The sequence below is a fragment of the Accipiter gentilis genome, chromosome 15 (assembly GCF_929443795.1).
Source record: "Accipiter gentilis chromosome 15, bAccGen1.1, whole genome shotgun sequence".
Classification (NCBI taxonomy): Eukaryota; Metazoa; Chordata; class Aves; order Accipitriformes; family Accipitridae; genus Astur; species Astur gentilis.
Genome location: NC_064894.1, coordinates 14038796 through 14054852, shown reverse-complemented (window position 1 = coordinate 14054852; position 16057 = coordinate 14038796).

The following is a 16057-nucleotide window of genomic DNA, read 5'->3' as shown; positions in this document are numbered from 1 at the left end:
CCTGCTTAATCTTTACATAGTTATTAGTTTAAACCTTTGCAGTTTCTGGAAGCCACTTATCTAAGAGCTAGCCTCTTCCCTTTGTGGCATCATTACAGTAGCCATAAATGGAGGAGGATGAAGTGGAATTTCAAACTGAGTTTAAATGCGAAGGATTAACAGAAAGCTGTTTCTATGTTGTAGCCTTCATCTACATTCTGACTTGCCTCAGGAAGGATCTGTAGATCATTCAGACATTTGTCTTGGTTGTTTCAGCAACCTTGGGTTGAAATGAGGTTTGAATTAGATTATTGTAGAAATTTGCCACAGTTGCTTCATTGATAAATTTAATATTTATACTCTGTGAACATGATCCTATAAGTATTTTGTCCTGGCTTAGTCTATTTGTGTAAGTAGTCTTGAAGACTTGATTGCAATTTTTTTTTCAAGTGAAATGAGTCACATACAAGTTCTGGTAAGAAATGAGTGTTTTGAATACACTAAAACATATTTGCTAGCAATAGCATGCCTGCATAAGAAATCCTTGGGCAAGTTTTTAGCTGCCCTCTTGTTTACTTCAGTAGCAAGTGCATTCTTATTGTTCAATGGAAGATAGTGATTTTTTTCAGGACAAAGAGATTTCAAATATTTACAAATAGATACCAAAAAAACCCCCAAACAACCAAATAAAAAAATCTTGTTACCCCTATGTGAGCTTGAATACTTCAAAGCAAAAAGCTTTCTTCCCACAATCACCTCCCCATCTGGTGGGAAAGACCTATTCAGAGGTCAATAAATATCTTCGTATTGAAACCAATGTCCTTTTTAATGGAAAGAAGAAGATTGATTCAAACGCTGAAGTTCCTTAAGCTTGTTCATTGACTGAAGATTATATTGTATAGATTGAGTATCTCACCTGACCTTAGTTAAGCAGCAGAGTACAGAGAGGGAGACGGTTTTCAACACCAAGCCTAGGCCAGAAAACCTAAAAGCAATTTTGCATTCTTAGTCTGTGTATCATCTGAGTTACATGCTGGGGTGACACTTAAAGTGACCTCATCTGCTCCTCCTCTTCTACCCGCATCCTAATTTCCATGAAAAAGAAATCAAGATGAATAGTCCTAACAGAAGCCAGTGCATGCTCTAGGGCTACCTAGTCTGGGCAACCTGGGGACCAGGTCAATACAAGTGCCCCAGTATGCCATAGATAAATGTGTGAGTATATTGCTGCATAGAAGATTATGTCTCTCCATATTTGGGAAGCACCGTTTTACATTCAGATATACTAGTGTAAAGAAATGAAGTCCCCTGTGGTAAATGTCAATCAATACCTATTCCAAGGTTAAAGTATAACCAGCAGTTCTGTGATAGGAATTCAAAGCACAGAATCAATTCGCTTCCATTTTGTTTAGTGTTTGTTTTTTTTTTTTAGTGTCGTCTGGAGGATATTTATGAGTCACAACGAAACTTGGTGTGAACTTATTGTATGGCGTAACACCCTATTCAGTAGTTTGCATGTATGTATTTGTGTGTGCACGTATATATCCATGTAGGAATACCAAGTGTGGCATGTAGGTTAAGTAGACTTGTAAGTTTTTATTTCATTACTGGCTGATTTATTGCAAACAATTATTGAAATATCAGCACTAATTACAAAGCGTGCAGCACTTGATACTTTAACTATGCTTCTTCTGCACTGTTACTCATAACTCAGCTATAGTATAATTGCGCCTGAAGACGACTGATGAGAAAATCAGGTTAGGTCATTCAAGCCAGTTGTTACTTTAGTGGACAAGCAGCATGGATCTATCACTCTAGCAACATCAGTATCATATATGTATATATGTATGCATACATACATAGAAATACAGCCTTGTCTCATTCGCTATACTATAAGACAAGTCCTTACATGGATGCATATGTATACATACTTACAGAGAACTCACAGATCATTGTTGGGATTTTGATTAATTTAATATTAATTATGGGAATTTCTTTCAGAACACTATTTTGAAATAAGTAAGTGTCAGGACCTCAAATGAAACGTGTTCGTGTTCATGTCAGGTAACAGTTTGTCAAATTACTGTACAAAGCATGGAGCAAATTTGAATTCTAATGGCAGAAAATTGCAGCTCTGCTTCAGTGGTGAGTGAATACATCTGTAACTGCCTTTGCTCAGCAGAATCCCACTCTTTCAGAGGGGATAACTGGGGTCAAATTCTAACCCAGCCTCACTAGTATAGTTTAACCAGCTCAGGATATACTTAAAGTCAGTGCTAAGTAGGCAGTTTCCCTTAACGTTATGTGAGTGTTTATTGCAAGGCCAGGTGTGTACCATCGTAATGCCCCAGGGCACTTTACAGAGCACAGGATCCGGAGACATGTTACTAGAATCACACTGGCATTGCCATAGCCAGTCCCAAGAAACTATCTCTCTGGATAATAATCAATGGAAGAATTAAACTATCACATTATACACATATATCTCCATTTATTTGCTTTGCCAAGTGAAGCCACAACAAAGGAATGGGTCTTTTTTTAAAATGTATTTTCAAGGTCACACCATGTACTTTTTTCCCTTGGAACAGCTATAAATTTGCTGAATGCACCCATATGAGCTAACAGTAAGATAACAAATGGACTCTCTGAGGTAATCTAAGATTGTGCACTCAGTTTCTAATTCTGTATCTTGACTTACTTTACTTTCTGTAGTGGTGATGAGACTATGAGAAAACATCCAGATAGACCACAAATATAATACACACACACACATACACACACACAGCAATAATCTCTCTCTTCACTGTGTTCTGGGTGTGAGCATATACACATATATAGAGAACCTACAATTAAAAAATCCAATTAGAAGAATGTTTGTTTATTTTGTTCACAATAAGGCAAATTACCGCTCAGCAGTAATCTAACTAAGAAATTTAGGGCCCACTGGGAAGAAGAGGAAACCCTTTTATGTCTGAAGTCATAAAGAACATTTAAATAAAACCCCCAAAAAACAAAACAACACAATAATTTTATTTTCTTTCCAGGAAGTTGAAGGTGTTACATCACTGTGACACCAAGGTAAGGGAGAGTGGAGAATCACATTTGCATTTAAACACTACTTTTCATCTGAGATAGCTCAAGGTCTTACGTATTAGTTCTTGCACCCTGCTTTGAGGCGAATGGGTGTCATTTTCCCTGTTCTAAACAAGTGCAAATGGAGACATGAAGTATTTAATTGAGTCAAGGCTATGAATCCAGCTAGTGGCAGAAGAGTGAATAACCCCCAAGAGCTCTGGTTTCTAGTTATCTGTTCTCTGGATCTCAAGCCTAAAATATCTTAATGTGTATTTAAATGTCAACGGTCTTGAGTTTTTCTGAGCGTGGGTTATACTTTGTTACTGTAGTTGGCTTGTGAGTTTGGAACTTTTTCCTTTTTTTAAGTGTCTTTTCATTTGAGTAACAGTACAGGGAATGCTACAATGATTCCTGCTATATCAGTCTTCATTTTTGAAAAGATGACCTCTGAAACTCTAAATTATTATGCAAACGAATTAACAAATGTTGTTAAAATTTGGATTTCTTACACATGGAAAAGTTTTTCATATACTTACCTGTTTTCATGATCAAAACCTTAAGGCTTAATATGAAAGGGAAAGTCTCTCAGAATTCATTTGATCTTGCAATGAATTATCAGGTGTTTCAACCTGTGTTCAGAAGGAGTATCCAGGAGGGTGCAGGCTTATGCCATATCAGGAGGCATCTCCAAACAGCTGAATTTTTTTGTGTTCTTAGAAGGCTGTTAACAACTGTTAGTACTAGTGAATGAACTATACTGGAAAATTAATACTGTCCAATATGCTGAATAATGACCCTATTTTAATTTGTATATTGTTTGTTGGCAGCAATCCGTGACAGTATTAACTTCTAACATCGTTACTGACTGTCTCCAACTGACAATGACTGATACTTTGCAGCAAGCCGATAGGCAATTATCACAGTGTCCACACCAAAGAGCTCTGTGCTCAGTAAAGCCAACAGTGCAATGTTTCTGGAGCTTCTGGAGGTAGAGAGGATGTGTATGTAAACCTGATTTTTAATTAGATCGATATTAGGGCCCACTGTTCATCTCATTTCTCATCCCCCAAATGTAGAAGTCTGCCTATAAGCTTGTTAATACTTCTCTGTTAGGCTTGATGTTCCTCAGTCACATACATACCTGTAGAAGAGCCCTAGACGAAGCCTATCTGACAGCACCACTCGGACAGATGCGACCATCACTACGTCTGCCCAGCCCTGACTGACTGACCTGCTCAGATCTGGAAAACAAAGAAGGGATGGAGAAACTTTGTTGTGTGGCTGTTGCTGACTTCACGCGTTGTGGAACACAGGTAAAGTGGGAGAGCGGAGGCGGATGGAAAGCCCAGTGGCAGCCATTAGCTGGCCTCAGATAGAGTGAAAGCCGAAGGGATTGTCCCCAGCTGCATGATTAACAGGGCCATTCGTGGTTTCTGATGACAATCTATCCAGAAAATAAAGCACAGCTGGAATAATAGCCCCGCGGGGCAGAGTGACGCATCCAGAGATGGCTGGCGGTGTGGAGGAGGGACCCAGGCCACCACCCTCTGGAAGGGTTGGAGCGAGTGTCCCTTCTCCTGGGAGTGCCCTGGGCAGCGAGCAGGGGGCTTGCTTGGTACGAGGGTGTTGTCTATGTTGCAGAATAAGAACCTTAGAATAGAAACGGCTTTCCACCCACGATGTCTGTCCTGCTCATTCAGTTTTAAGCTGTGTGTCACTGGTCACTGAGTGGTATGGTTTGGTCCTTCTGCCCACACCAGTTAAATTCCCCTGTGACAAGAAATCAAAGAGGGAAGGCTTACTTTAAAAAGGGCAAGAATATGAAGCCAAAGCTAGAGCCCAAACGTTTCGAGAATGAAGCTAAGAGCAGCAAAAGGAGTGATACTGCTATAGCAGAAAATATTTTCCAGGATATCATGAGATCCTCTACTTTCCTGTGAGCAGGGTGTGAAATCTTTCTCTACAGCACATCATCTCGTTGAACTGTTATTCACAAAAATAGAATTAAGTATCAAATAAAATGAAATAAAATGTCAAGTACTTAAATATATAATTCTTTAACAATTGAAGCACTTCAAATTAAATAATAAAATAAAATAAAGTCACTTGTGACTTTGCACGTTATGCATATCTGCCAGGCAGCTGAAAAGCACTTGTCAGTGTTGCATGTTCTTACTCTTAAGGGCTGGTACCAAGTTGCTGTGTCTTAAAGTTCTTGGACTCCTAGCTTACGATACATGTTTTCTCAGTGACAGTTACCTAATTAAAAATTATTATCAGGCATAAATAGTAGGTAGTTGTTTCAGGACTTTGAATGCTTCTCCTCTGTGGTGCTGATCTTTTTTGTAATTCTGTGTAGTGTGTGTATCTATCACGGCAGATTTTCTGTGTTGTACCCAGTTCAGTTTCATTCTTCCAGCCTGAGCTTAGAATGTGCAGAGCTGAATATTAAACATGTTGGAAAAATTAAATTAACAATGTTTTATCAGATCTTAAGTACTCACTGCATTTCATTTTACATATGTCTTCAAGATATTGCAGAGAAAAACACTTTAAAATCTTAGCATTTTTTATATAACAGAAAATAGGTGGAGAAGATAGAAACAGGAAGTTATATCTAGTGGCACTGAAGACAAATTGTATAGTCAGAAATCCCTATTTGCCATTGCCGTTTTCATTTTTCATTAGGAGACAGATTTCAAAACAGGAAAGGGAGTAAACTCTTTCAATTCTTGTATAGAAAAAGGAATTGAAGACCAAAAAAAAAAAAAAAAAAAAAAAAAAAAAAAGATTCCGTGTTAAAGATTACAGATCTGTTGGCCCTTTGTTAATTTATCTATGAGATACTGTTGAAAATACATTGAAACTTACGTTGTGCAGACCTTGCATAGTTTATCCCTTCAGATTTTGACTTTTTACAATATTCAAATATCAGAAATGTGTACTCCTTTTTCTAAATTCCTTGTTTAGAGGAAGTTATTTTTTTCCCTAGAATAAACAGTCCACAGTGTGAGGAAATAACCACTCTGGCAATGCAAAACTGAAAAAGACTTTTATAGCTGGCTGTATTTCTTCACAAATAAAGAGTTACATTTATATACAAGTGGCAAACATTGCTGAAAAACACCTGATGGTCAGTACCAATAGACACCTCTTTAATTTTGTGTCCATCATAGTATAAATGAGGTGCTTTAGGGAGTGATATACTAATATCAAAAATTTTTTATTGACTTACGCTATAGTACCTGATTCTCAGGAAGAATTCCAGTTCTCGGGTGATTTCATGGAAAAGCAGTCCAGAAAGTATCTTGAAGATAGTTGTATTTATTTATGAGGCCACTCATCCTAAACAGTGTGCTGCAGCAGAGAAGAAATAGCAGTTTAATGCAGTTAGTTTCACACAAAACAACATCTTGGCTATAGAATGATCTCTCACAGTCTGGTAAAGTGAATTTATTACTGTTGCCTATTTATTATTTATGATGTACTAAAGACCTAGAAATCCCATTCAGTCCCCAGTTAGGCATGGGTTGTATAGATAGATAAGAATAAGACAATTCCTGCCAGCATAAGCTTTACAAGCAATTATTTGCAAACACCGATCACCTTGACAAGAGCAAGTCTGTTAGTTTCTCAGGAAGCAGTATGAATGCAGAGATTACCTTGCTGAAAACCTGAACATGAGTTAATCAGAATATCATGTATGCTAATATTATAGTGTGTTATAAGGATTACAAATAGATGAACAGACATAGAGTTTTCTGGATCCATATTACTCAACCCTGTAACTAAGAAAGGAAAATAGGCAGAAATTTGCAGATAAATCTTAAAACTGTGAAAATGTGCTTGCGTGTCCAACTGCAAGAAACAAATGATCTCTTACACACGTAATGTTAAAATTTAAACTGGAGATTTTAATTCTGGCTATGTGAAATTATAAAGAAAGCTCTTCTGTTGCTTTCAGTGAAGGCACAGTTTTAACTTTTTTTAGGTTTGATATAGAATCCAGTGAAATTATTGGAAAGTGTTCTAGTAACTTCACTCAGGTATGAATTATGCCCAACACAGCTACACCCTAGCTCATGTGACCTGATCCACTATTCAGCTCTGGAAGAATATTGATTTCTATTTTTCTGTTGAAGGCAGGATTAACTAACCACTTACTGAGGGAAGGAATAGATTGTGGCTATGAACTGGACAAAAAGCATTTCATCCTCTTTAATTGGTTCTTATTTGCATATGACCACAGTACTTTAAGGCAACTTTGGAAGTTCCTCTTAATGCTGTCCTTGAAATCTCATTTCCAGTGTTTGGACACTGTATCAAATAGCTCAGCCTACAGGACTGCAATTATCACCTGCAAACCACAAATTGTATCTTTACTCTCTCATTGATCTATTTAGTTAGTATAAAGCAGTCCACATCTTATGAATAACTAAGCATATTTTTATCACACATAAACATTTCCTTACCTGCATGATATAACTGTAGTTTTATAAGCAGTTTCTCAATTGTTTGCTTATCAACAGAACAAAACAAATAACCCCTTGATTCTTTCTAAACACTAAACTTTTACTTAAATCTTCCAAATGCCTTTTTCCTTGTATATTGTCTGTCACTGAGCAAAAGTGATGGATTGGCATATTATGGTTGTGGACACTACGTGTGCTTGTAGAAATTTATCAACCCATAAAATAATAATAAAAAAGCCATTTCCACTAAGTCAGTTAGCACAGAAACTCCAAATGCCATTAAAAAAAGTCTATATTTCCTGGCGCATACACTTCTATCAAGGCATTATCATGGTAAAAACATGAATCTTCCGGCCTTTTGACACTCGTACACATGAACACTTTTACACATCAGATCATGAATTACAGAGTCAGTTGTCATATTCTTAAGTGTTTGTAAGATTCAGTTTTAGGTAAAATGACAGCTTTAGTTATTTCTTGTGCAAAGAAATATTTCCAGAGACTTCTATACTTTCAACCATTTCCATAGTCCTAGAGGTAGTATTTTTAAAATATATCTGCAGCTAACAAGGTTGTTTTGAATTATCACTGAGATCAAAAAAAGTTAGAACACTGCTTTCAGGACTCTGAACTCAGAAGCTTCAGGTTCAAGTTATTTCCACTTTCTGGTTGGGTTATTTAGTTGGTTGGTGGTTTTTGTTGTGGTTGTTTTTTTCTTTTGTTTTTAACTGAAAGTGAATCCAATTGATATTTTCAATTTTTCTATGTTTGGCAGTCAAAAATTCTGAATAATGACATTGTCAAGAGTAGTTCTTTATTAATTTTTTGGTGCTCAAGTTCTCATGTAAGTATTGCTACTTTTTGTATATTACTAATTTTTTTTACATTAAATACTAGAACAGGTTCATCTATATTTTTTATGAAGTGTTTTGGTTTTTTTTTAAAGCCCCATTATTTCCTAGAATTTATAAAGAAGTAAGTATGGCTAGATTTTGGAAAATGACATGTTATTCATAATACAGTTTCCATTTAAAAATGTCTCCTAAGGACAAAAGCCATTAGTACTAACCTTTTAATGAGAACAGACAGTCTCTTAATTGTGTATTTTCCTGAAGAATAGTTTGCACTTTGCCCTCACCACCTAGGTGATTATGCTTTTTTAATATTCACTGTACATGAAATGTAAGATAGTTCTGGTTTTATCTGTGGTCTTTTCTGATGTTCCTTCATGCACTTTTAGTGTTGTTTCTGTATGTTTTATACTTTCCATAGTGCTTCCTTGCATAGAAGCGATGATGGGTGTGACTGGAAAAGGGATAATGAAGCTGTAATACCTGACAGAATGTGATTTATGCTGCTGTAATTCACATTTTGTGTGTTATTAATGTGTTCGGATGCCATCAGACTGCTAAGGCTGAATTATGGAAATGTAGATCACACTTTTATGTGTTATCAGGGTTAGAAGTGGCTTTGCATAACAGTCGTCCAAATAAAAAAAAGTGAAAGTGTTTCTAAAGAAATAATTATTCTAAGTAATTATCATGATTATTCTATTTTTCTCCTTATTTAAAAAAAACCGGGACCTGATGACACACCACTGGAATCAATGAACAGTTTACCATCAGTATCAATGGACATAAACCTGGACATATTTCATCATGAAAAAGAGCTATAGGATTTAGTCTTCACTGAAGACTAAAGTATTCACTAAAAATAATATGAAATTAGAATAAACATATTTAAATGCCCATAAAAGTCTATTTACTAGTACAACCTACTTTAATGAGTTGTTCAAGACCTACTGCAGGCTCTAGCAGAAACGTCAGCATTGAATACATAATGTCTCCCTTCCCTCCTGCCTTGCAGCAGAGTTCAACAATGCTTCAGAGGCAGCTTATCTTCTGAAGTTTTAATACTTCTAATTTACTTTCTGAAGAGAAGGTAAAACTTTAAGGTAGACCAACTGCCTCTGACAAACTTGTTGCCGGTAGTGAGCTAAATGGGAGAGGAATCCACAGCATTTATCTTTCACACAGGTTGTATGTGAACCGTGGATGACTGTGGGTAGCTGAGTTTCAAAAGCGGACAGTCTTCTTTCTGCCTCATCTGGATGTTGCATGTTGGAGTAGTTTAAAACCAGCAGGGATTATTTCAAGTCAAGTTTCTTTGTATAACAAGCTAAATTTTGATAAAAAACTTGACTCTTAATTTGACATTTTAAGGAAAAATATTACTTGAAAGTACCCTTGTAGTCTTTGCACTGAACCACTAATATATCTCGTACTTTTGGGGACCTTCCCCTTTTTTCCTTCAGCCATTAGTTTAACATGAAAACAGTTCCTCCTATTAGAATTTTCTGGTGACATAGAAATTCTGTAACCAAGGAAACTATCAAGCATGCTAGATGAGCTTGTACTGAAGTTCAAAAATCAAAGTATCTTCTAAAAATTTAAAACAAGCAAAGAACTCAAGCACTCATAAGAGTGTGCTTTTTTAAAGCTTAGGTTCATCAAAATGTTTTATTTGTTTAATTATTTATTTCGAGCATCCATTGCACAAGTAAAATTCAGCTTAACATCTTACTGTTACACTGAGAGCTGTCGTTTCTTATGTTGCTCTTGACAACTTTCATTTTCCTTGCACTTCGTGTTAGAAACTTAAGTTGTCCTTGAGATGGCCCTATGGCAAAATAGACCCAGAAACACTATGGCTTTGAAAGCCTGGGAAGCCACATGTAGATATTTGTCTACATGTTCTTAGGAGTTGTAAGGTGTTCTATGTACAACAAAACACAATACACACCAATACACACTATTGCAGCTTTTTTTTTTCTTTTTTTTTCTTTTAAGTGAGAAGTAAAACAGAATTCTCAGACTTTCAAATCTATTTTTAACTGGACTATGTATTACTTAAAGAATGTTTTACCAGAAGACTGAGAAGTGATTATTTGAGTCTGTTCCATCTGGAGTCTTTCCACTGATTGCAATGGGAGTTCAGCTAGCCCTTAATACACAACATTTTCTTTCAAAGAAGAGCATCTGCAATTGGGTCATTTAATTTATTCTCACACTAATCTAGGGTTATTTCCCTACAGTAAATGTACTGGCTGGTTTAGTTTAAAATATCACAAAAAGTTTTCACCTGTTCTGAAATTCTCCTTGGGACTGTTTTCAAGCTTAACACATAGTATCACATAAATTTTATCTTTTTTTTTCTTTTTTTGCAGAGGGGGAAGTGTCCCCCCTTTCCCCCCAAGTTCCCTGAGGTTTGACTAATATTCTTTATAAACCTATTCTACTTGCACTCCTGCTGTTCTCAAGGTAGTCATAATTTCTTTATATGTGTTTCATTACTTAATGGAATAGAAATTGGATTTAACAGATCCTAACTACCTGTCTTTCTTCTTTACAAATCAATATCAGATTGGCTTCTCATAGGTGTTCCTCTTTCATAATTTTCCAAAAATAGCTACCACCACTGTTTACTTAGTCACTGCACTGTGATTTATCAAATATATCTGCAGGCAAAATTGGCTTGTCTCTTTCCTATTGTGAAAGAATGTGCTCCTAACTGACTTGTAGCATCATACTTTTCTCCTAAGGAAGCAGTAGTCTCAAAAAATGAGCAGAAGGATTTATCATTGGTGAAATAAAATTAAACAATATAATTGTATATTTCTGATCATTTAATCTCTAAAATATCTATAAAAATTACGACTTAATTTTTAAACCAAGGCAAACACATTCAGTAAAACACTAGATGAAAAAGCAAAGTTTAGCTGAATGCAGATCTTTCAGATTCCAAGCTCTTGGTTGTAGTATACTTTGGGAGGACATGTTCCAATCAAACTTCCTGAGTAATCAAATCATCTGTAACTGTAGGCTATCAAATTTATCAAGCTGTATCTTAAACATACATGTCAACTTTTTTCCACTGCTTTTTCTAATTTTCTAATAAAATCCACTCTTAAAAATTTTTTTTAGAATCTATACCTTCCAGATCTCTTTAGCAATTTCAACCTTAAATGAAAGTATATAGTCCACATGGCTTGCTTTCCTGCTTCTTCACAGTGGGTACCCTGCCACATTTTAAAGCTGTATCCTGTGTTGGTGAAAGCAATGGGGATTTCAGCACTGATTTTAAAGGTGCAGTACCCTCAAACGTACTTGATCCTCAACAGATGGGACATAATTTTTAAATAGTAAAATCATACTCAGATGTTCAAGAGAATTCACAAAGTGGAGTGAAGCATGTTCTTAAATCATTGGGAAGAAAAGAAACCTGTGTAAAGTAGGAACGTGCATTAAAGGACCTCTTTCTTTTTTTTTTTTTTTTTTTTTTTTCCTAAAGAAATACTAGTTTGCCAAACTGAAAAGTAATATATTGGCATATGCCATGAGAATTACCTTTATTTTAGATTAGAGGGGTGGTCATCTGTAATATTTCAGACAACATTTTAAACCATGAAAACCTGGTGAATGATGCTTTGGATGCAGGCAGCCCAGCAGCAGAACCCAGCAGGATGCACATTCAGATTTCATTATACTCTATGCATGTAGGTAAGGGAGAAATACATCTCACAAAACTTTAGTTGTTTAAAAGCTAGACATCAAGCTAAAGCTGTTTATCTAGGTTTTCTCCACAGTAAAATGTTATACACCTCTAGAAAGTGATCCATCCCAGCTCAGATTAATTGCATGTCTATCTTCCTCTGCTGAGAATAGATGGTGTCTTGATGACAAAGCCAAATGATTATTTTTGAGATGGCTAATATTAGATTAAATGAATCCTACCTTAAGCTTAAGACTCGCTAGACAGCCTGCTCAGCCTTCAGTCCTACAGCTGAAAATAGTAGACAAATTTCATGTGTATGAGGGGAAGGCCTGTATCTGACGGCCCAATCCTGCATCTGGAAGCTGCTAAGGGGCCTTCATTGCCCAAAGGTTGGTTCCCATGTCTCAGAACTTTTGAATATTCAGTTGGAATGAAAATTTCAAAATAACACTGTGGATTGGGATTCTAGAGCTCAGTTCAAAGCACCTGATACAGATTCCAGATTATATTTAAAGATTCAGATAAGTCAAAGCTGTAATCTAGTACTGTGGAGTGTAGATAGTTAAAACTACCTAAAATTTGTATAGTTTAAATGCTAACCTGGTCATTTTGTTTTGTTATTTTAAACTTACTTTGAATTACATTCTTTTGTTCCCTGATCTAAACATTTAATTGTTATTGATATAGATGATGAGATTTGTGACGTCTTTGGGCACTGTATCAATTTATGGTCACAAACTAAGGCAGCGAAGTTCCAAACAGGCATTAGGAACAGGGTTTTCATTAGGAAAAGAATCAAGTATTGAAATGGGTTGCCCAGAGAAGTTGGTGAAATCCTTGGAGGCTTTCAGGACCCTACTAGATAAAGCCCTGAGCGGCCTGGTCTGAATTCAGTGTCACCCCTGCTGTGAACAGGAATTTGAACTAGGTGAACTCCTGAGGTCGCTACCAACCTGAATGATTCTTTGATACTATGTTTTCCCCTCTGGATGCAAAGATTCTTGACATGCTGAGGTAGCTTCATAAACTTCACCAACTCAACCCAACTCGGTATGGACACTATGGAGGCAGGTCCTGGTTCTGCTTTGTACCAGGAGGAAGGCAGTGTCACAAGGGATAAGGGGGGTGGAAGAATGTTACGGAAAGGAGCAGTAAGATAAACCTATCCTTACCCTCTAAGTTACCCTCTAAGACACCCTTACAGAACAGGTATGGGGCCCTGGGTATGATATATGAAGCACATGATGAGAAAGAGGAGGAATCTGAGCAAGCAGTCTTGTCAAGATCAGAGACATCAACCCCTCGCAACAAAACCTGCATTAAGACCAGCGCCAAGAAGAAACAACAGTGATTTATGGTCATTGGCGGTTGGTTCCCTCCTGCATGGAATGGAATCACCTGTTTGCAGACCGGATCGGCTTTTCAGGGAAGTTTGCTGCCTCAGTGGGGTGTGAAATAGGACATCACCACAAGGGGACAACTGAAGAGCCTAGCTCAACCTTCAGACTACTATCCATTTCTGCTCTTTCACATGGGTACGAATGATGTCACAACAAAAAGTCTGAGGTCAATCAAAAGAGACTTTAGAGCCCTGGGAAGGATGCTAAAAATTTTGGAAGCACAGACAGGAGGGAACCATCGGCTGTGATCTCCAGCCAGAGATAAGGACTTCATTTCATTTTCTGCTGTGCTCCATGTGCAATGCCAAACAGAGACAGAATTTCCCCAGGTTATCTAAGAAATTTATGTAAGAAAGAGGATTATTAATAGCATACAGCAAAAGTATTTGGACTAGAATTAAGGCAGGGAAGAGTAGATCAGTGGAATAAGAAAATGAATGTTATGGTCAGCAGGCCTCTTACAAACAGGCAACTTGACCAAACGTATATAGAATTTAGCCACATCAAACATCGCACACAATCTCAGTAGCTTGAAATACCATACCTGAAAATTTTAAAATTAGGACTATATGTGATCAACAACCCAGACAGGATGTTGAAAATGGTTGCAAAATAGTCAGAAAAGCATAATCATAATCATAATCATAATGGGAGATTTCAATTGCTCACACATAGATTGGGTGAACATTGTGCTATAAAGCGTTACTTTTTTTTTTTGAACTCAAATGCTTTTTGGAGCAATTTGCCTCTAACAAATCACAGAAATGAAATCTGCTTTTGATTTATTCTTGAGAGATGCACAATACTTGATCCAAGAATGATTTTAGCACTGACCATGGTTATTTCCTACGTTGGAGAAGTAAAAAAATGTTCCTAATTCAACAGAATAATGTTTTATTTTTCTTTTAAAAGATAAATTGCATAAAATGAGGAAAACAGTTAAAAGATTACCTAAAAAGCAACTGAAAGGATAAAATGATTTCTGGAGGTATGAGGGATGTATAAAAAAAGGTTATTAAGGCTTCTGGATAAAAAAAACAGAGAAAAAAATGAAGGGACTCAAACTCTATTATCAGCTGAGTATAGCTAACCAGAAGAGTTAAGAAAGTAGTAAGTAGTAGAAAAGCTTTCTTCCCAAAGTGGAAGTCTTCTCCAATTGAATAAACCAGAAAAGAGGATTAACCCTTAATAGCCAAATGTAGAAGCCTAATAAACCAAGCCAAAAAAAAAGATTCTAAAGAAAAATATGTAAAAACCGTTGTAATAAAATGCTTTCTAAGTGCTCTGGAAGTCAGATGACTGTTAGTGATGTCAGAGCCCAAAATTGTGAAGGTGTACAAGGAGCATCCAAGGATATTAATGCCATAACAGGCATCATTAGTGAGGTGAGTCTGAAGAACTCTTTCTAACTGAACTGAAATTGATGAAAATTAACAAAAACAATTTCCCAGGAACAGGCAGTATTCACCCAAGAGTTCTAAAGGAATTTAAATCTGACATTGTTAAATTACTAGTTCCAGTTTATAACCTAGCCTTCAAAACAGCTGGAGGAACAGAAGGTGAAAAACCTATATTTCAAATAGGATATTCTGTATTGAACAAATCAATAGAAATCATATTAAGGAATGGACTTTGAAGATACATGAATAACAAGAAATATAGAAGAAGCAATACCTCTTTCAAAAGGAAGTAATAAATCATAAATTTATTAAAATTATTTAAGATAATCAGAGATTACACTAATAAGTCTGATCTGTGTGATGTCGTGTTTAGAGTTCAAAAAAGGTACTAATTGGAAAAGTTCACTAAAAATTCTTAAAGAAACTATGCTGGGATAGAGGCGAAAATCTTCTAGCTGGTCTTGTTAGTAATTGTTAAAATCTAGGAAAAATGAAATAGGAATAATTTTCATTTTTCACTGCACAAGTGGGCTACCAGTGGGGTTCCACAAGCACCCTGTGCTCTTCAGGATATTTGCAAACAGTCTAGTAAAGATAATGGATACTGAGGTCACAGAGGTTTCTGATGAAACAATTATGAAATGATTTTGAATAGAATAAGATAAATGTACCTAGAATGAACAGTTGAAAGACCTTATGATACTAAAGATGGAATTAATCTAATTTAACTTTAGCTGTCTAGAAACTTGGCATTTAAGATTCCAGAACAGTGTGTGGAAAAAGATATGTACTTTAGGAAGATGGTCCATCCATTTCAGCTTACAGAAAGATAGATCACTTTCTTTACTGTTTATAGGGAAATCTTAGATAATGATTTTAGCCTTGATACTTAACTTCTTCAGAGCTGTGAGGGGAAACCTATACAAGTAATCTAGACAATGAAATGCCAGATAAAATTCAATGCAAATAAATGCTAAGTAATGCATATGAGCAATATAAAACTCTATATGTAGCAATGAGTGTATGCATATATACTAAATTATGCATACTAATATATTCAGAAAATAGATTTTAAATTCATACAATATACATGGATGGTTCTTTAAAATTGGTAGTTAAGTGGCCAGGACAAGTAAAAAATGCAATGAAAAGTAGGAGTTATCTGAAAAGAAATACA